The sequence below is a fragment of the Schistocerca piceifrons genome, chromosome 2 (genome assembly GCF_021461385.2).
Source record: "Schistocerca piceifrons isolate TAMUIC-IGC-003096 chromosome 2, iqSchPice1.1, whole genome shotgun sequence".
NCBI lineage: Eukaryota > Metazoa > Arthropoda > Insecta > Orthoptera > Acrididae > Schistocerca > Schistocerca piceifrons.
In genome coordinates, this window is record NC_060139.1 from 247,850,714 (window position 1) to 247,872,069 (window position 21,356).

Below are 21,356 nucleotides of genomic sequence, written 5' to 3' on the forward strand. Positions count from 1 at the left end.
TCTCAGAGATCCGTGTTCATTTTTTTTTTGTCCGTTTGAAACAGCGAGGTGTAGGGAAGGGACCTCCAGATGTACGTAGCTCCTATTTGTTCTACGCAAAGATCACATGTTATGACTGTTGCGTTTGATTTTGGAGGTCTTGACTCTTGAATTCCTTTGTTGTAACATAGTTCGCACCAATTTGTTTGTTGTTTTCATTTCTATGAGAGGTCTATGTGGCATCTCGTCTGCTCTGACTATTCATCATATTTACTAGGGATGGTACACTTGACTCAATTCGTATAACGAATGTATAGCATGACAATTGCCAAGCCTACAGAAGAAGAACAGACAGTTCAATAACCGGACGGGAAGTTCGTAATTTTGTGAAAAAAATGAGGCACCAGGGAGATTTGAACACGGATGTCCCGCTTTCCAATACAACACTGTGATTACGAAATCACGACGTCATGATTCTTGCAAATAGCTCGATGTTGCACGTCTTGAGCTTCGACCGTTCACTATTTGTATTTTGCTTCTTTTTTGACAGTTCAGTACACTCTTATCCTGTTTTTATCTGTGTTCACTTTTCGACGGGCTGTGTACTGGGCCATTTTACCACTAACTCTGAGGGCTACAATTAGCAGTTTCTCTTGTTAGTCAAAACCATCCGAGGCCGTCACATTGTATTTCAGAAACACAAAATTATCAGCCGACGGTGTAGTACAGTGTCGGGTTCCTTTTGAAAATCAAGGAAGACGGAATACACCTGCTCACCTGCATCTTTTATTACAAAAATATCTCAATAAATGGTTCGTAATTTTTCCAAATTTCCTTTTCATCACTGAGAAGTCACACATTTGCTCCAAAAGATAGGCAGGCTGCTCCGGTGCGGTCTCCCCTAGCTAAGTATTTCGTGATATGTATCGGCACAGTGTGCCACAATACTTCAGAACCGAGCAAAGTGGCGTAGTGGTTATCACAATGGACTCACATGCGGTTGGACGACGGTTCAAACCCGCGTCCGGCCATTCTGATTTAGATTAGCCGTGATTTCCCAAAATCGCTGCCAGCCGCTGTGGCCGAGAGGTTCTAGGCGCTTCAGTGTGGAACTGCGCGACCGCTACGGTCGCAGTTTCGAATGTTGCCTCGGGCATGGATGTGTGTGTTGTCAAATGGTTCAAATGGCTCTGAGCACTATGGGACTTAACTTCTGAGGTCATCAGTCCCCTAGAACTTAGAACTACTTAAACGTAACTAACCTAAGGACATCACACACATCCATGCCCGAGGCAGGATTCAAACCTGCGACCGTAGCAGCAGCGCGGATCCGGACTGATGCGCCTAGAACCTCTCGGCCACAGCGGCCGGCCGCGTACATGGAGACAGTGTTTGCGCAGCAATCGCCGACATAGTCTAACTGAGGCGGAATGAGGGGAACCAGACCGCATTCGCTGAGGCGTATGGAAAACCGCCTGAAAACCCATCCACAGGCTGACCGGCACACCGAACCTCAACACTGATCGGCCGGGTAGATTCGTGCCGGGGACCGCGAGGCCTTCCCGCTCGGGAAGCAGCGCGTTAGACCGCTCCGCGAGCCGAGCGGTCTAGGCCGGTATATGTTCACTTCCGCTAGAGAGCAGTTACGACGATGTCTTGCATTTCTTGCGCACGCGCTGTTGGCCTTCCGCGGCTTATAAAGGAGCCGCCGTTCGCAATCTGAATTCAGTTCCGTCCATTCATGTAACATCATATTCACCTGAAGATGGTGGCCGGGTGGACCGCCGAAATACTGTGTCGACTCCATGATTCAACAACAGATCCGAGGAGAATATTATAAGTAATGAGCTTTCTGGAAATCTGGGAATGTGGAATCACTTCGAGAAAGAGTGTCAACATCACTCATTACTTGGTGCGAACCTAGCGGTCGCGCGGATCCAGACTGTAGCGCCTAGAACCGCTCGGCCACTCCGGCCGGCTGTGTGTTGTCCTCAGGTTAGTTAGGTTTAAGTAATTCTAAGTTCTAGGGGACTGACGACCTCAGATGTTAAGTCCCATAAGGCTCAGAGCCATTTGAAACATTTGCAACCAAAATCGCTTTAGGGAAATGGGATGGTGGCTTTGAAAGAGTACGGCCGACTTCTTTCTCCATCCCTCCCTAATCCGATGGGTCCGATGACCTTGCTGTCTGGTCCCCTTCCCCCAAATCAACCAAACAACTACTTTAGGTGACTTATTTCAAGTGACAACTCGTGAATCTTATATTATTTGACACTACTGATTTTATATCGCCTTTTAAGTTGTTGTAAATAATTTATATGAGCAGGTGGCATCTCCGTATGCGAGATTTCGTAGACGTATGAGAGACCGGCCTGGAGCGGCCCACTTAATGTTTGGAGCAAATTTTTTCAGTTGTCAGCGATGAAAAAGAAGTTTAGAAAAATCAGAAACAGTTTATTCAATCAAAATTGTAAGCAGGCTGTTTAGGTTTTCTTATTGGTAACGCCACGTAGTGCTCTGTATGAAAATTGACTGGCTGTGCTGTGTGCAGTCTGTGGCTAGTTTGCATTGTTGTCTGCCATTGTAGCGTTGGGCAGTTGGCTGTAAACAACGCGTAGCGTTGCGCAGTTGGAGGTGAGCCGCCAGCAGTGGTGGATGTGGGGAGAGAGATTGCGGAGTTTTGAAATTTGTAAGACTGGATGTCATGAACTGCTATATATATTATGACTTTTGAACAATATTAAGGTAAATACATTGTTTTTTCTCTATCAAAATCTTTAATTTGCTAACTATGCCTTCAGTAGTTTGAGTCTTTTATTTAGCTGGCAGTAGTGGCGCTCGCTGTATTGCAGTAGCTTGAGTAACGAAGATTTTTGTGAGGTAAGTGATTTGTGAAAGGTATAGTTTAATGTTAGTCAGGGCCATTCTTTTGTAGGGATTATTGAAAGTCAGATTGCGTTGCGCTAAAAATATTGTGTGTCAGTTTAAGGACAGTCTTGTACAATTGTTCAAAGGGGACGTTTCATATGTCGACCCTTAGCCGAGGATACCTCACTGGAATCTTCTGATTTTTTCTTGTAGTTTGTGTAATTAGTGTAGCTTTCGTTTATTGCTAGCGCGTAATTATAGAGAGAATTTCCTTTGTATTTGTAGTTTTTCATTGTTGTACACAGTTGTGGCATGCATGTAGATTTGCACCAAGTATTTCGCAGCTGCGCTTGCAATTAACTAGATATTATTTTCAATGCTATGCTTATTTTGCTCTTCAAATTGTGCTTTTCTGTGTTGTCGTGTGAAATATTGTGACCATAATGGCGTGTGAAAAACGTAATACTAGGCTTCAAAGTAAACTGAGAAATGACAGTGAAGACGAAAGCAGTGTGTTAGCGCCGCAGAGTAATGAATTAACTAATGTTCAAAGTAGTAACTTGGTAATTGTGCATAGGGAAATGGAGCGGATGCAAATAATGATGTAAGCAGTGAAACAATTAGTGAACAGGGAAGCATTATCGATCGATCGGTCGGCAACAACTCGCCTCAGGAATCCGAAATGACAGAACACAATATTGCAAATACTGTAGACTCAGGTTTTGGGTCCTCACCGTTTTCTCAAATGAGTCAAGACACATTTTCTGCTTGTCAAAACGTGAATGTTGCCGGTGAAAATGCACTGCCAAAAAGCATAGAGAAACACATTCCAGACACTAATACATTATTATTGCAATTAATGCAACAAATGGAACAAAATCGGAGACAAACACAGCACAAGCTTCAAAAGTTAGACACAATGGAACAACACCAGAGACAAACACAGCAACAGTTAGACACAATGGAACAAAATCTTCGGAAGTTAGACACCACACATGAACAAACACGTGAAGATTTAACTACTGAGTTACATAACATTGAATCGAAATGTCAAAAAGTCTGTAATAACGTAAAAACACAAATTTGTGAGCATTTCCAACCTATTTTTTCGCGTCATCAAAATGCATTACAGAATCACGAAGCAGCCATAAAAGAACTGCAAACAATTGTTCATGAAAATCACGACACCTTGCAAGCTAAAATTGACTCAGTTGCATCTACCGATTCAGTTACGCAACTTGCAAAAACTCAGGAAAACTTAAAGGACACAGTAGATACGATTTCAAAACAAATGGAAACTCTGAAACTTGGTTAAGAAAAACACACAGAAGAAATAATTTCACTAACGGATAAAGTAGCCGAACTTTCAGATCAGTTCACTAACTTATCTACAAAGGTAGATGATGATCTGAATGATACAAGACCTGTAGCCTTCACGGACACTGAAGACTATGAACAAATTAGAAAATTCAAACAAAATCAAAATCAAATCAGTACACAGTACAAAAGAGAAATCCTGGAAGTACAAGATCAGTTGGCACAAGTAATACAAGAATTACATATTTCAGAGGACACTTGCGCTCCATTACGGGAAGAGGGGCATAAAAATACGGAACAGCCACAAAATAATAACTCAGGGCACTTCGGAAATTATGAAAGAAATTGGCAAGGTGCATTGAATTTTGAGATGGAACCGCCGAAACGAAGTAACAACGAGCGATGTGCGACTCGCCGACACGATGATTTTGACTATAATCTGTTTATTACTACACGTAAATTCAAAACATTTAAGAATTCTGGCAACGACATTCATCCACAAGCGTGGCTCCATCAATTCTCTCATTGTTTTCCTCCCAACTGGTCATTAGAGCACAGATTAGAATTTATGTGTGGCTATTTAGAGAATGAACCAGCTGTAAGAATGCGATCGGCCATTCACGATTGCCATAGTGAAGGAGAATTTTATCATGCCTTCCTCTTAGTATATTGGTCTCAAGCTACACAAGACCGAGTAAAACATAGCATCATAATGATGAAACATTTCGAACAATCTGAATTTTCCAGTCTTGTGAAATATTTTGAAGACATGTTGCATAAGAATCAATATCTTTCAAACCCATACAGCCCTTCAGAACTCATCTGCATTTGCTTAATGAAATTGCCTGAACATTTAAGGAATATTATTTTGGCAGGACGTTGCAAAGACGACATTGAAGCTTTTCAGGGACTCTTACAAGAATTAGAAATTGACACAGACAGTCGCGGGATGCGGAAACAGGAAAACAATCACTACAGGTCACATCCGTCACAATTCCGTGACGACAGAAATAATAACTGGACACGACTAGTCTATCCTTACAATGCAAATCGTGACCAAAACAGACAACACCCATATGACAACCACTGGCAGAGTAATGATAGTTACAGAGAAATATCGCATTTCCTTAGTAATGAATATGACAAAGATTACCATAGAAACAGACAATATGGCAACCAGAACTATTATTATCACGGGAGACAGAATAACTTCAGACGCAAGGGTCCACCGAGCAGTGATAATTCAGGGAGAAATTCTCCACCGCTTAACCGACAAGAAAGAAACTACAGGAACTACCGACATGACGACAGACGATATAATCGTAACGACAGACTTGAATTGCATCAGATCTGGCGAGATTCAAACAGAGCAGGGCACTCTCGACAAGGTGAATTTGTAGAAGTTAGGTCTCCTAATCCTAATAACGACGCGCGCCAACAAAGAAACAGACAATGACTCGCACCGGCAGACCGCCACTTACGCCGGCTGGCTCAGAGAAAAATAACATAGAGGCTAACCTTGAGAAAAATTCCAGTATTCTTTACCGACATATACCGTATGATAATTGCATTGAAGTTGAAACTCTGCGTATTAGGATTGCACCACATTTCACATGTAAAACCGTTTATAGAAAGATAATCTGCTTTATAACTTAGTCTTTGCCATAAAATTTTTCTCTTCACGTTATTAGTATGCCTTGTCAGACTTAGAAACTGTTAACATGCAACAATGTTTTGAAGTTCACTATCCAGTCTATAACCTAGGGAACATATTTAGACAGTATTTATGAGTGTGTTGTTATAGTGAACAAACGACACAGTGTTATTGTGTGAGTACATTCTTGCTTGTTAGTTGCACAATTACGTAACGACTATAAGGCTGACATACTTAGGACATGTACTGGTACTGCTCATGAGATCTTAATGCAACATTTTGGTTTACTTGAAAATACATTCTGGATTTAAAGTACTATCTGTGAGATACCAGATGACACAGTGGTTAGTTTATGTGACAGCTACACGATTTTATCACGACGCTACTAATGAGTGACAATTTACAATGTTGTTTTTGCGGTGTTTCTGTTTTATGTCTGCACAGTTTTATGTATTATTCTGGAAAGTAAAACATGTTTTAGTAGTAACTTTTGTGGTACAGCTACAATGAGACAGCCTTTTCCGTAGTACAACAATACGTTACATTATAGTACTTTCTTGATCATGGTAAGGTACATAATAACTACGATATCTATCGGCAAAGCATTTCACTTTTGTTTATCATGAGGTAAGTACATTGACTTCTGCAGAACTTCGTTTTCGGAGGACGATAACTACGACACTTCCACAGAGATTATCTTACAACAAGAGGCACAGTTTAGCGCTACAGTACACGTATTTGAGTGATTAATTTTGTACTTAATACATTTATTTTTAAAGATACTTGAAGTACAATGATACAAAGTTTTTCCGTGATACATTTCATTCCATTGCAATAATCTGTAACAGCTGACGGTATAATTACATTAATCCTCAGGGGGGTACACGCTTACTTTGTGTACCATGTGTTTGGCAAGCACAAGGAGCCCTAGCTAATATGGTATTTGCTTATACAACTTTACACATCGGTACCATATTTCTCTAACACATAAATTACACAGCTATCTGATCATTTTACTGAGAGATAAACTTTTTTTTACTACATCATTGATAAATGTTTATGCAATTACACAGTTGGATAACTTCATACTTATGGAATTGTATTTTTGTCTGTACTTAGTGAACCATTGTGATACTACGAGGGCTTTGAATGATGTATTTGGTATGGGGTCATGATTTTTCAAGTATGTTTGAGGTAGATGACACTATTGAAATGAGCAGAGAATTTTTTTAGATTTTGGCATTATTGCAGAAAGCTACGACGTTTTTCAGATTTGACTGAGGTGTTATGATGTTATTTTTACGACGACGATGTGTATTATGCTGCTGACGTATGTTTATGATTAATAAGCTGATGCTATATGATTTATTTGATTATGCTACGTATCTGTTATGATGAAATATTGAAGAAGTGTCGACGAATATGTATATGTGTAATAAGGTAAGGAATAATGAATAGTGGTTAGGGACTCTGACTTGTGAAAAAGGATGTTGGAAACCAAGAATCGTACTTTAAGAGTTATGAAATGTATGTATATGCGTAAATGTATCACAACGCCGACAAAAATTTTTTGGACACTGTTATATATATATATACATATATATATATATGATTTTGTTTCTACACATTTGCAACGCAAATTCTCGACCCATGAAATTTCGTATATGAGACTGCCACTGTAGTGCAAACTGGTGTTGTAAATATCTCGGTAAGAAAGTTAAGTGACCTTCACGTAATGCGTCATGGGCACGACGCATTACGTGGGCAACTGCGTGACAGTCGCCTGGAAAAAAAAGCCATTAGTGTGTGCCTTTCAGAGGCACAGGTGGGAAAAAAAGAGGCCATTATCCTCGCTATTGACATTTCTTTGTAGAAAGCATCGTAAATACGACACACTCAGACTTGAAAACATATGATTACACTGTGGAGCTCTTAATTTATGATATTTACTGAAATGCCTAGTGAATTGATGAGAAACATTTTACATTTATTGTCTTTCTAGTTGAGAGATTCTTTTGCCTTTGGAGACGCCATTTGCCTAGTGAATGATGTTTCATGCATTGCTCTATATAGGCTATATATATTTGCTCATTTCGTTTAATATCTAGTTTCTAGTTGCATTGCAGCATTGGTTATTATAAAATTTAATAGATGTACTAATATCACTATTTTCTGTCTACAGACCCAGGAAAGAATACATTTGTGATGTACTTTCTTAGAAAAGAGAGCACAAATAGACATTTCCCTTCACAGGAACTGCATAAATAATTTTTTAAACGATTTGGTAACTTGTCTGCTACAGTAACTTATCGTTATGCATCACTCTAGCATTAAGATGTGACATAGGTATTAGACATGGCCATCTTTAGTGTAATATTTTTTATGATTGAGCTTTGTCATGTTTAGATATAAGTTATTGCATTTGCTGCTGCTGTTTGCCAGGCATAGTGCTACTAAATTTCACTTTGTATTACTCTGTTAAGCTAGTTTTATTACTGATTTATTTTTCTTGTTGCTGCACATTGGCTCATATTAGTTGTAATGTTGCATTGCTTGGTAGTTTAGATTTACTGCAGCTTGCTTTGACAATTTCCACTTTTTTCATTGCTGTTTGTATTAATTGTTTTATGCTGCTGCATTGCCTCGTCCCTTAGTTTAGCATCTGAGCTCAGTAGATTTAAGTTAGCTTAAGAGGGGGTAGACTATATAAGAGAATGAGTTGCGATGAACTGGAAGAAAGGCATTGAGAAGTTTTACGAAAAAAGTACAGAAAGCAGGTATAGATAGCACTTTTTGAAATAATGAAGAACAAAGGGAGATCTCCAAGAAGTAAAGAAAGTTTTGTTTGCAAGATACTGCAGTAAAACAAACCCTGTCCTTTCCTTTCTGTTATTCCACTATGTGTTTGTGCAATCTTGTATATTTGTGTCTTCCTGTCTTTATGTGTTTAGCTGATATGAGTTATGTTGTGGAATTTTTCTAATAATATGTTATTTACTTTGTAAAGATGTTTAGACATTATTTATTCTGTTTTGTTTTAATACTCATGTGTGAAGTTGATGTTTCAAAAGTTATTCTGATCTTTATGCATGTACTTATGTCATAATTCCTGTAACACTGATGTATCTGTTTATTTCTATTCTTTTGTAAAGCCTGTACTACTACAGATTTATCTGTATTGTTATGTTCTTTAATGATGCATTTTGTACCTTTGTAATTGTATTCTTATGTTATAAAATTGTAATTGACACCAGTTCATCAAATTAAGTAACTTGTAAGTTCCATTTCACTGCACACGTTTCTGTTGGTCATAGTATATGGGCAATATGTGAGAAGTAGGGACTCATAGTGTCTGCACGTGTGTTAAAAATTCAGCAAGGGACTGGATAACAGCATTGCTGGTTCTAAGGACAATTCCAAAAACTTTGTGAGTGCACAAGTGGTGGTTATGGACTTGCTATATTGTCTGCAAGACTCTTCAATGGTGATTGTGCACCTGCACAGTCGCAGCAGATGGCTGCTGGCCATCTCTACAAGGACTACAGTGGGTCTACACCTTTGATGACTCACCAGTACCATTATTTCTACAAGGACTGCAGTGGGTCTGCACCTCTGGTGGCCCACCAATACCATACTCTCTACCAGGACTACAGTGGGTCTACTCTGTGATGACCTACCTGCCAATATTCTTCCAAACTTCGACTGACTCTGCTGTGGGTTTGCTCTGTTGTGGCCCATTACCTGTCTGCATGTCGAGAGTCAGCACGGTCTTTCCGTTGGAAGGACAACACTACTTCTTCAAGACTGCATGGATGTCCACTACTTCCATGTGCATTTTCTTTTACTGCTCAGACTTTGAGAAAAACACTGCAATTTTACTGTGATGAATGATCAGGACTGTCTTTATGGACTGTGAGAAAATTTTAGCTGTTGACCAACATTGTATCAATAAGTGTGTGCATTTGATATCTTTGTTATTGTAATTATGAAAAATTTTATCAAATCATTATTGGACAGTGCCCAAAACAATTTGTAAAATTTTTTGTGGGGATCGTGGGGGCTATGTAAATAGGCTGTTTAGGTTTTCTTATTGGTGACGCCACGTAGCGCTCTGTATGAATAATGACTGGCTGTCCTGTGTGCAGTCTGTGGCTAGTTTGCATTGTTGTCTGCCATTGTAGTGTTGGGCAGTTGGCTGTTAGCGCGTAGCGTTGCGCAGTTGGAGGTGAGCCGCCATCAGTGGTGGATGTGGGGAGAGAAATGGCGGAGTTTTGAAATTTGTAAGACTGGATGTCATGAACTGCTATATATATTATGACTTTTGAACAATATTAAGGTAAATACATTGTTTTTTCTCTATCACAATCTTTCATTTGCTAACTATGCCTATCAGTAGTTAGTGCCTTCAGTAGTTTGAATCTTTTATTTAGCTGGCAATAGTGGCGCTCGCTGTATTGCAGTAGCTTGAGTAACGAAGAGTTTTGTGAGGTAAGTGATTTGTGAAAGGTATAGTTTAATGTTAGTCAGGGCCATTCTTTTGTAGGGATTATTGCAAGTCAGATTGCGTTGCGCTAAAAATATTGTGTGTCAGTATAAGCACAGTCATGTGTAATTGTTCAAAGGGGACGTTTCAAAATAACATAAAATAATAGATTTCTTTTGTTATATAAAAAACCTAAGAAAGTGTTTTAAGTTCGCTTCGCCCCATGCACGGGCCGGAATGGACGCCTTTCGTCGACGACTCATCTAACAAATAAGCTGGGTTTCATCGTTCTCACTATCTATGGTATCAAACAAGTTACGAGCCGACTGCTTGCACTTCTGACATGCAATCCAACCCTCAGATGAAGTGGAATATAATGCCTTGCAATACATAGATGCCGCATCTTCGTGGTTTTCGGGTGTTCCATTTTCTTCAAAGTCAGTTTCTTTTTCCTTTGTCTTCCTCTTCTTTGACTGAAGATCTTTTCCTTTTCCCTTCATTTTCAGCTTCCGTATCTCGAACCAGCAGCCTGATGTTTGCTCTATTCTCTTTAGCTTATTTATAAGACGTTCAAATTCGTTGGCCAAATGCCAGTTTTCTCGAATCCTTTCATTGCTGTTGTTATGCTCACAGCGTCTTTTGACCGCTTCTTGTAGCTCATTCTTGTGGGGAGTTGATATGAGGATAGTGGTTTCACCTCTCATTCTTGTCACTCGTTTCTGCCATAGTGTAACTCTAGATATTGGTATACCGTTTTTGGAGCGAAAAGCCGGGAAGTTTGACTCAGTGAAGTTATTGATGGACGCATCTGGCGTATGAGGCATCAAAGAAAGTGAATCTACGTTCCAGCTTAGTTGTTTGTAATCTGGCACTGCAGTTAGTTTGTACGAGTTCAAGAGGTGGGTTTGAGGAGTCAATAGGAGCATTAATGGCTAGATTTGCTGAAAGACTGGCTGAAGGAGCCTGCTGCCGCAATCGAAATATCAGTCGTCACAGCTGGTAGAAAGTCATCGCATGAGAAGACGTTGAAATTCGTTGGTCAAATATCAGTCTTTTAGAATCCGTTCTTTGCAATTTTCTTGTTCACAGCATAGACAAAAGCTTGCCCAAACGAAGATAAGATTTGCCACAATGCGACAACTTTCCCTTGGTTCGAGCTTAACCACCTTCTCACTTCGTCTTCATAATACAAGCTCAAGGGTTTCACAAATGTTACATGCAGGGGCTGCAGTTTATGCGAGCAATGTGGCGGAAAGGACAGCAAAATAACACCGTTACTCCGAACCAGATCGATCACCTCTAAGTTTTCTGTATGACAGTCGTGCCCATTAAGAAGCAGCAGAACAGGATTTTCTAATTTTGAGTTAGAAAAGTGATGCAATTGTTGAACCAGCGTAAGAACATTTCGCTTGTCATCCATCCAGATTCATTAGCTTCGACCCAACCGTCCGGTGGCAAACCAGATTCTAATTCTTGCTGTTTCCTCTTCCTAACTAGGACAGATCAAGATCACAGGCATGAATCTTCCTTCCGCTAAACAACACGTTTCAGCTGTCACAGCATTTGCACCATCTGCAGATGTGAGCACTCCAGCTCGACGCTGTCCTGTATCCACAATACCTTTTGTCGAGTGCTGTTTTGGTACGTCATTTATACCGGTCGCGTCACGGCTGTAAATCCTTTCTCCAGTTTGTTTCGTCGACACCTTTAGTTAATAAGACAAAAAAACTGTAATACTGTACTTTATGTGTCCCATAACACACACTGCGCTTGTGACTTCTGGTTTCCTGAACCGTAAATCAGGATTGTGTGCCAGAAATCCAAGGATCCAGTCTACTCCAGCTATTTCCACTTCGTTCTTGAACAGATGCGCGCATCCGTTTCCTCCCGCCAGTTGACACATTAACCTGTACAGTTGTTTCATAACCATACCAAGAAGTTGCTTTCGCAGATCTTTAAAATATTTCACAAGTTTTAATTTTTGCTCCGTATTAAAAGCACAGTCCTTTTTTTCCGCAGTTTTTATCAGTTGCTGAAAGAGGATTGTCTTTTCTTTTCTATGTATCGTTTTAAAGTTGTCAAAGGCACGACAAATTCGTTCGATACTTTTTCGTAGGTCATAGTTTTATTAATTACCGATTCAACAGCTTGTTCCATGTTTTTCGTGGACCAGTTTTGTCTCTCCGTTTCCCGTACATAATGAGGTACCGTCTACAAACGGGAATCACAAAACATGTGATGAAATTCGTTAAAGGATAAAAGGCGACCAGTAGACCATTCCACCCCCATCGTATATCTATTGAGAAACTATTCAGTAACCACCGTAAACAATTTTTATTCGAACTGCATTGTACACAAAGATAGTTGAAGAAAATGCTGGTTTAGGTGTACTAGACGTTGATTGTGAAGAAAAAAAAACTATGTCAGGCTTACTTTAGTTGGAAACGATGCGGTAAGTTTTAATAGAACAGCAAATTCGGTCACTTTTGTAGCCAGGACTTCGTAATTGCCGCGCGACAACAGTTGCAACTTTAGTAAAGCAGAAGAGACTTTCATTTAGTCAAGACTTGATAGTTAAGTGCACCCTAGCGCCTCTAGACGAAATTAGACCACCGAGATTATTTCCCCCACAATCCATTCCACCACGGTCTCCCTTACATCAGTTAGCAGCATACTGGCAGTTCAATCTGTGTTCTTTCCAGTGGTATACAGGATACCTAATAATGATCTATGGACCGGACTGGTTTTATAATAAATAAATTTCTATCAACAGCAGTTGGAGGAGAATCATGACATTTTTCAGTTTAATAGAGGCGCGAACCCCACTTTCAACTTGCTTTCCCCGTAAAATTCGTTGTAATGATTGTCGTTTATTCCAAATTTAATTATATTCCCGATTTGTATAAAACGGACTCTGTGAACATGTCACGTTAAATCTGTACGAAATTACGAGCTTTCGAAAAAACTGACTGTTAGTTACGTTAGGAAAATAGCTGTCGCAGTGATGGCTGTGTTTGACAAATGCAAATGAATGTTCTGCGTCAAGAGATTACATCGGCGCCAATGATGACAACGCGTGCACAGGGCGATTGTTCCATCGCGATGCACAATACTGCCCACGGCTCTTTGTGGTCTCTCTTTGTCAAGAGCCCGCTATCCCGCACTGCTAAACGCGCAGTCCGCATCTCTCTTGAAGTTGTCGACACGCACTCTGATTAGCATGGCTGCTTTGATGGCTTGAGCACTAGGAATTTGGAAAAAAGAAAGGGAGATTGCGTTTGACGTTCCATCGACATCGAGATCATTAGAGACGGCGCACAAACTCGGATGGTGTGGGAAATCGGCGGTGCCCTTTCAAAGGAACCATCCCGGCATCTGCTTGCTGCGATTTAGGGAAATCACGGAAAGCCTGAATATGGATTGCCGTACACGGGTTGGCGCCGTCGCCCTCCCGAACGTCAGTCCAGTGTGCAAACCACTGCGCCATATCACTCGGTACCGCGAATTTGAAGTGTGAGCTAATCTGTCTTCCAAAACAAGATCTTACTCTTGTTCAAAAGGATATAACGATGTGTTCGAACGCAACTGTACTTTCTGTGTTTACACTATGTGATCAAAAGTATCCGGACGTGGCTGAAAATGATTTACAAGTTCGTGGCGCCCTCCATCGGTAATGCTTGAATTCAGTATGGTGTTGCCCACCTTTAGCATTAATGACAGTTTCCACTCTCGCAGGCATCGTTCAATCAGGTGCTGGAAGGTTTCTTGGGGAATGGCAGCCCATTCTTCACGGGGAACTCCACTCATGAGAGGTATCGATGTCGGTCGGTGAGGCGTGACACGAAGTCAGCGTTCCAAAACATCCAAAAGGTGTTCTTTAGCATTCAGGTCAGGACTCCGTGCAGGCCAGTCCATTACATGGATGTTACTGTCGTGTAACCACTCCGCCACAGGCCGTACATTACGAACAGGTGCTCAATCGTGTTGAAGGATGCTATCGCCATCCCTAAATTGCTCTTCAACAGTGGGAAGCAAGAATGTGATTAAAACATCAATGTAGGCCTGTACTATGATAGTGCCATGCAAAACAACGTGGGGTGCAAGTCCCCTCCAGGAAAAACACGACCACATCATAACACCACCACCTCCGAATTTTACTGTTGGCACTACACACGCTGGCAGATGACGTTCAACAGGTATTCGCCATACCCACTCCCTGTCATCGGATCGCCACATTGTATATCGTGATTCGTCACTCCACACAACGGTTTTCCACTGTTCAATCGTCCAATGTTTATGCTCCTTACACCAAGCGAGGCGTCGTTTGCCATTTACCGGCGTGATGTGTGGCTTATGAGCAGCCCATCGACCATGAAATACAAGTTTTCCTCACCTCCCTCCTGTCATAGTACTTGAAGTGCATCCTGATGCAGTTTGGAATTCTTCTGTGATGGTCTGAACAGATGTCTGCCTATTACACATTACGACACTCTTCAACTCTTGGCGCCGACCACTGTGGCCGAGGGGTTCTAGGCGCTTCAGTCCTGAACCTCGCTGCTGCTACGGTCGCAGGTTCGAATCCTGCCTCGGGCATGGATGTGTGTGATGTCCTTAGGTTAGTTAGGTTTAAGTAGTTCTAAGTCTAGGGGACTGATGACCTTAGATGTTAAGTCCCATAGTGTTTAGAGCCATTTGAACTATCAACTGTTGGCGGTCTCTGCCAGTCAACAGACCAGGTCGGCCTGTACGCTTTTGAGCTGTACGTGTCCCTTCTCGTTTCCAATTGACTATCACATCGGAAGCAGAGAACCTAGGGATGTTTAGGAGTATGGAAATACTCGCGTACAGACGTATGACACAAGTGGCACCCAATCATCTTACCACGTTCGAAGTCCGTGAGTTCTGCAGAGAGCCCCATTCTGCACTCTCACGATGTCTAATGACTACTGAGGTCGCTAATATGGAGTACGTGGCAATAGGTTGGAGCACAGTGCACCTAACATGAAAAACGATTTGTTTGGGGGTGTCCGGATACTTTTGACCACATAGTGTATGTACTTAGGGGGTGGGAAAGAGATAATTTGACTGGCCCAGTGCGGAATGTGGCCTCCTCTGGCTATCTTCTCATTTTCTAAACCACTAAGCTCCTGAAGGGTTTTGAAAATTTCTCAGGTATTTAGTCGGGTGGCGTTGTCCAATAGGTGCGATATTTTGACAAGCCGACTTGTTGCCATCTTCAGCCGTTCTTGGAGAGTGCTGCACTCTGGCGGTTGTTGTACAATTCACTCGTCAGGATGAAGAAAGCATCGTCTATCGCAGAATTAGTGCAGCAAACGAATACGCTTCATTTCACCGTTTTTGGTAATTTTTCTACTGTGGGTTACAAGGAGTAAGAGTAACAGTGTAATATATTACTAAACTAGCTGAGAAACCCATTGTTGCCAGGGTACTTATTTATTCTAATCTCCTACTAATCCACCTCCTCCTTCCTCCTCACGCTGTCAGTCACCTCCTTCCCCCTCCTTCTGTCCATCTATTCCTCCCTCCCTCGTCTCTCTGACCATTCCACCAGTCCGTGTCTATCACCTCGACCCCTACCTTTCCCTGTCCATCTCCTTCCACTCCCCACACACTGTCCACCTCCTCCTGCTCTCTGTTTAACTCTTCCTCCCCCCCTCTCTCTGTCAATGTTCCTTCACTCTCTGTCCATCTTCTCCTTCCACCTCTGTTCATCTTCTCCACACTCTAATCCCATTTTCTCTTCCTCTTCATTCTCGTGCTTCTCCTCCTCCTCCTCTCTTTGTTCCTCTCCTCTTTCCCCTCTCTCTCTGTTCATCTCCTCCATCCTCTATTTCTCTCCATCTCCTCTTTCCCCTCTCATTATTCATCTCTTCCACTTCCCTTTCTATGTCCATCTCCCCATTTCGCCTCTCTCTGTCCACCTCCTCCTACTTCATTTCTCTGTCCACTTCCTCCTCCCCCTCTGTCTGTTCATCTCATCCTCCATCATCTCTCTACTAATCTCATCGTCCCCCTCCGTCCATCTACTAATTCCCCTTTAATACCTCTTCTCCTCCCCCTCTCTTCGATAATCTCGTCTTCTCCCACTCCCCATCCACCTCTTCCCTCCTTCTCTCTGTCCATCTCCTGCTCTCCCTCTTCCTATTCATCTCCGCCCCTTTCGTTTTTGCATCTATCTCCTCCTCTTCCCTCACTCTGTCCATCACCTCTTCCCATTCTCTGTCCATTTCCTGGTCCCCTCTATCTGTTCATTTCATCCTCCCCCATCTCGCTGCCCAACTCTTCCACCCCTGTCTCTGTTTATCTCCTCGTCTTTTCTTTTTCTGCCCACCTCTCCTCTCCACTCTCTCTGTCTATTTCTCTCCCTCATATCTCTGTATGCTCCGCCTTCTATCTGTGCCTATCTCCTCCTTTCCCCTCGCTGTCTGTCCATCTCCTGATCCTCCCTTCTCTCTCCACTTTATCACATTCACCCAAACAGGAGGCTGGTGGTTCCTACCTTTACAGTATTTCTTTCCAGATTGCAGCTAACATGCGTACCAAACATGATTGAGATTGCTCCAAGGCTTTAGTATGAGCCTTTTACCCATGGATTTGCTCACATATATGCCTGTCAAATATGCGTCACACATATTTAACATATTTCACACGTATCTGTTCACAAACTTCACCTGTATGTCCAGCGAATTTCTCCCTGTAGTTTCATTTTCACGCAGCTCAGTGCTGATGACGTCCTGTCTTCTGAATTATGTGTCCGTCTGAATGGCTGGAGAGGGTGGTTGCATATCAAGATCATGAAGCATAGCGAAGTAGAGGTCTGTTGTATGGCGGTTCCATGCAGACACTTCATTGCCAAATTGCATCAAGAGTCTCCATATTGCAGGCTTGCAAACTCCACCCATAATGCCGCCATTGTCATATATGCTGGATGCCGGCGGTCGCATACTGTCCAAACCTCCCCTACACGCCACCATCAGTCAGGGTTGGTAAGGTGTGTGGTGTTTAATTTCTACGGCGCACGACTGCGTCACACTGCCTGCTGTGGGAGAAGAATGGAGCTGATGTGTGCACAGTGGTCCTAGAACGCCAAGGGCCAGCATTCTGCATCTTTGGTTGCACTGACCAGCCCGTGAGAGACATAAATCCTACCCAGGCGACTATCAGAGTGGGCCATCTCATACGTATAGCCTTGTGCATCACCACGTCGAATCTTCCATCTGTCACAAAGCGACAGATCGGGTACGATAAAGCAACGTTCCTGGCGGTGGTTGAGGCGTTTATTGGTCCTTCCAATATAAAACACAATTGAAGAAGGCGCCAAACATACAATGTTCGTAGTGGCCAAGAATGAGGGAGTGATCTCCTCAGAGTAAAATCAAGCTCTGCCCTTTCTGTGGTCAGAAGCTGATGGGACATACATATTTACAAATTGGGTGCCTATGATGGTACGTGCCACACCCCTCAAGGACGACAAGTAGATAACGTCTTCACCTGATATGCCCTCACGAACATATGAGGCTACTCGGCGTCCAAGAGGTGTAACTGGCCACATCCAGCAGGGTGGCCCAATGCACCATCTGAAGCAGCGTGACGTAAATGTCGGAAGCCCAAATCATTTCTCGTAGATGTTGTAGTTTCACCCAGATACCAATGTTGTTGATGTTAATCATAGCTACTTACTACGTCTGAAGCTGTCGACCACAGCATGAGGAAATCCCAAAGTTAGGCAACAAAAGCGGGCAGACAGCAGTGCTGCTTGCCGGGTGTCCCTGGAATTCACTACTGCTGCCACGTGTTTATTGCTCCGATGCAGGTACCACAAGCACCTGCACAGAGTCTGATGCGTCCTTGACATTGTCACTTCAGTCTGATATCATTGGAACCTCATATGTATTCATATGATCCATCATAAACACTGCCAATTGCAGCAGCTGAACAGCCGAGCCGCCAGAGAGGCGGAGTTTTTTCAGATCGTCGGTTTGTGCAGGCACCACACTTGACACTACTGATCCATCTCCCAAAGAAACATCGTAAGTAGTAGGGAGTTGGGGGTGCCGTTGCAGAGAGCATTGTTGCTAGATGCATCAAAGATGTCGTCATGTAGACTTGACAACAGCGCATGACGCCATACAAGATGGCGGCCGTGATGACAGCTGGTGACACAAGTCGCGTTATCCAAGATGGCGGCTATTGGTGGGAAAGTGCCACGCTTCCTACCATGGCCCCCTGGCAGGAAGTTTGAATTTTGTCTCAAAATTTAATTATGTGCTTCTGTGGGCCACCTGGCAGTCCTCCGCCCCTCCTTTCAGACTTTTGCATGGTGGTGCGTTATCCTCTTGGAAAATGAGCGGGAAAATTTGAATTCTGGAGTGAGTTTTTCTCTAAGCTTCTGTAGCTGAGGGCAGTTAGTATGGTGTTGCCCCCACCAGATATTGCTCATGATGTCATTCAATCCGAATATAACTTGTTTAACTTTGTTTAAATTTGTATAAATTTGTTGAAATTCGTTGAAATTTATTTAAATTTATTATCTACCTACAGCAGTACTGCCTTAGTGTGATGTTACCACCACAAGAGGCTGAGATATCAGTGCTTGTTGAGCTCTTGGTGTGGAAGGAGCGTGTGTTCATCTAGCAAAATGTTGGTGCCCAATATGGGGAGTTTTCATAGCTGTATTACATGCATTCATTCAGCCGAGGCGTGCATCCACAGCTCACTGCGTGAAGAATGGAAGTGAGAATTAATGCTTGAACATGTGGAGAGGAAGAATAAGGTCCTGCAGATAAATGCTTTGCATTGAGATGCATTAAAGATGCATTACACAATGCATGGAAACATCTGTCTCTGCCAGAACAGTCTGTCATTTCTAAAACCTACATATAATCTCCCACCTCACAAGAGACAACTGCCCCTGATCCAACAGACCAAAGAACTGAGCTAGTTCGCGAGTTCACTGCTAGAGGGCGTTTGCAATAGGTCACATGATCGTGCAGTTCAGCCTCTATGAGCACTGACATCAGCAGCTCGTGTGTGTACCTGTAGACTCAACACCGCTTTTTATGTATGGTGGCGGTAAAGTAGTCATGACGATTGTGTTTTTAATAGCATGGTCCTTACATGAAATGTATGTTGTGGGCTGTAGACTATCTCTGAGGTCAGCTTCAGATGTCATTTCTCAATAGTGTTCCTCGAAAAGGACATCGTGTTCCCTCCAAGCATTCCAATTTAATCTACCTGGTAAGTGTAATCTGACTACAGGAAGAAACGAAAAACAAAAACAAAAATTACTCATCATTCAAAGTGACTCGCATGATAAATTTAATTTCGAAATAACATCATCATTCTGCAGTGATCGGTAGTTTTCAAATCAAAATAGTTGAACTGTTTTTTGCTGATTTTACGCTGGATGGGAATGTCTCTGCTGATTATTTGTGATCAGTGGCGGTACACTTCGCTGGACGTCACAAAATAATGAGGCGCGAATGCAATCGAACATAAAAAATTATACCGATCTTGCTCACGAAACTATATGAAAATGGACTTTGTCTATTTTCGGGAAAGAGGATATGTACTTGTATTATCATCGCGAATGTTTTTTTTTTCCTTCTTTTAACTTGCTTTATTATAGAAATCGAGTTGTTAAATAGTCAGCGCAGAACGGCGGGCGACTTCTCAGAGAGACCGTGGTTCTCCCCTGGTCCCAACTGGAGTATCCTACGTGACGTTAAACAGAAGTGTTTTCCATCCCAGAACGACAGGCCTGTCTAGTCTGTGACCGCTTGTCACTGCAGGAGCTCCCCCTAACCATTAGGGGTGGCTGTGTTACTGTTCTCTAGACGACCAAGATGCCTTCAGGACAGCCATTATTTTATCTCCTATTGCTTAGTTAACTATACCTGCTTTTGTATTGGTGAAGGACCATTGTCTCAAGGCAGACGGCAGCCAGCATGTGTCGCGAGGCTGCTGGCGGAGTAGCTGCCTCCCTCCCTCTATCCCTCCATCCCGTAGGTGGTTGGAGGGAGGGAGCAGAGAGAGCCTCATTTTCAGCAGTTTGTGATTGTACATTGAGGAGAATGCCCGTCCAACTACCACCTCCTCTGCACTCTTTTAGGATGACAATTTTCCCCTCTCCATGTACTGCATTATGACCCGTTCGTTACAAGTGTTGGTTTTTTCAAGACAATTTAGATCTTTAATTAGAACTGTTACACATTTTTTTTCCATCAGCTGTGATAGCGTGTATTGGCTTCGATTACCTGAGCTGTAGGGTGATTTTTAGTAGGCACATGTAGCATTCTCCGATGTCAAACAGCGATAGATGCTGTATGCTTACAGATGATATACTTCTTAAGCTCCTCTCTGTTCAACACCCGCACCTCATCAGTTAAACATATTTCCTGCCAAAAAGAATAAAGGTAGTACTTTAAACCCCAGCCTTCTTCCCGCCAGTTTGTAGGTGTAGGGTAGAGTTTCAATGATTATGACGCTGGTTCCAAGTGGTACTGCGAAATTTTTTCCCAGCAGGATAACACAAGTTGTATGGTATCGTTAGTTTTTGCACTGTATTGCGATTTTATGCCGACCTTGTGCAGTGCTGTGCATATAGTTGTGTAATTAGGACTGAACTTTGTGATAAAATACGTAATTAGGATCGATATTAGTGTCAGTTTCCTGACAAAAATAAATAAAGTACACTAGCCTAACCTTCCTCTCCCACATCTGGACAGTTTCCATGTTATTCGGAGTGCACTTGCGCTTTCCATCCTGGAGCACCAGGGTTCGAATCCTGGGAAGGGCACCGCCAATTTTAATTTCCTGTCGACTCCAAGCGCGTCTGGTGGTTTAATTGTGTTAGGGGGGTGCACTTGGCCTTCCTACCAAGAGGACCACGGTTGGACTCGCAGAAACGTTGCGTTTTTTACGTGCACTAAGCCTTGGTGCACTGCATTACTTTCGTGTGTTTAAGTGTTGTGAGCATGTTTGCATACCATTACACTTGAATTATTTGAGTGATTTACGAGTAGTTTCCATGAC

The 21,356-nt window shown here is 42.4% G+C and overlaps 1 long non-coding RNA gene across 1 annotated transcript in view; it reads right to left on the bottom strand.

Annotated features, from left to right (window-relative positions):
- The window catches only part of LOC124777917, a 709,880-nt gene that overhangs the window by 512,325 nt on the left and 176,199 nt on the right, over positions 1–21,356 (bottom strand). The gene's annotated exons all lie outside the window — the stretch shown is intronic.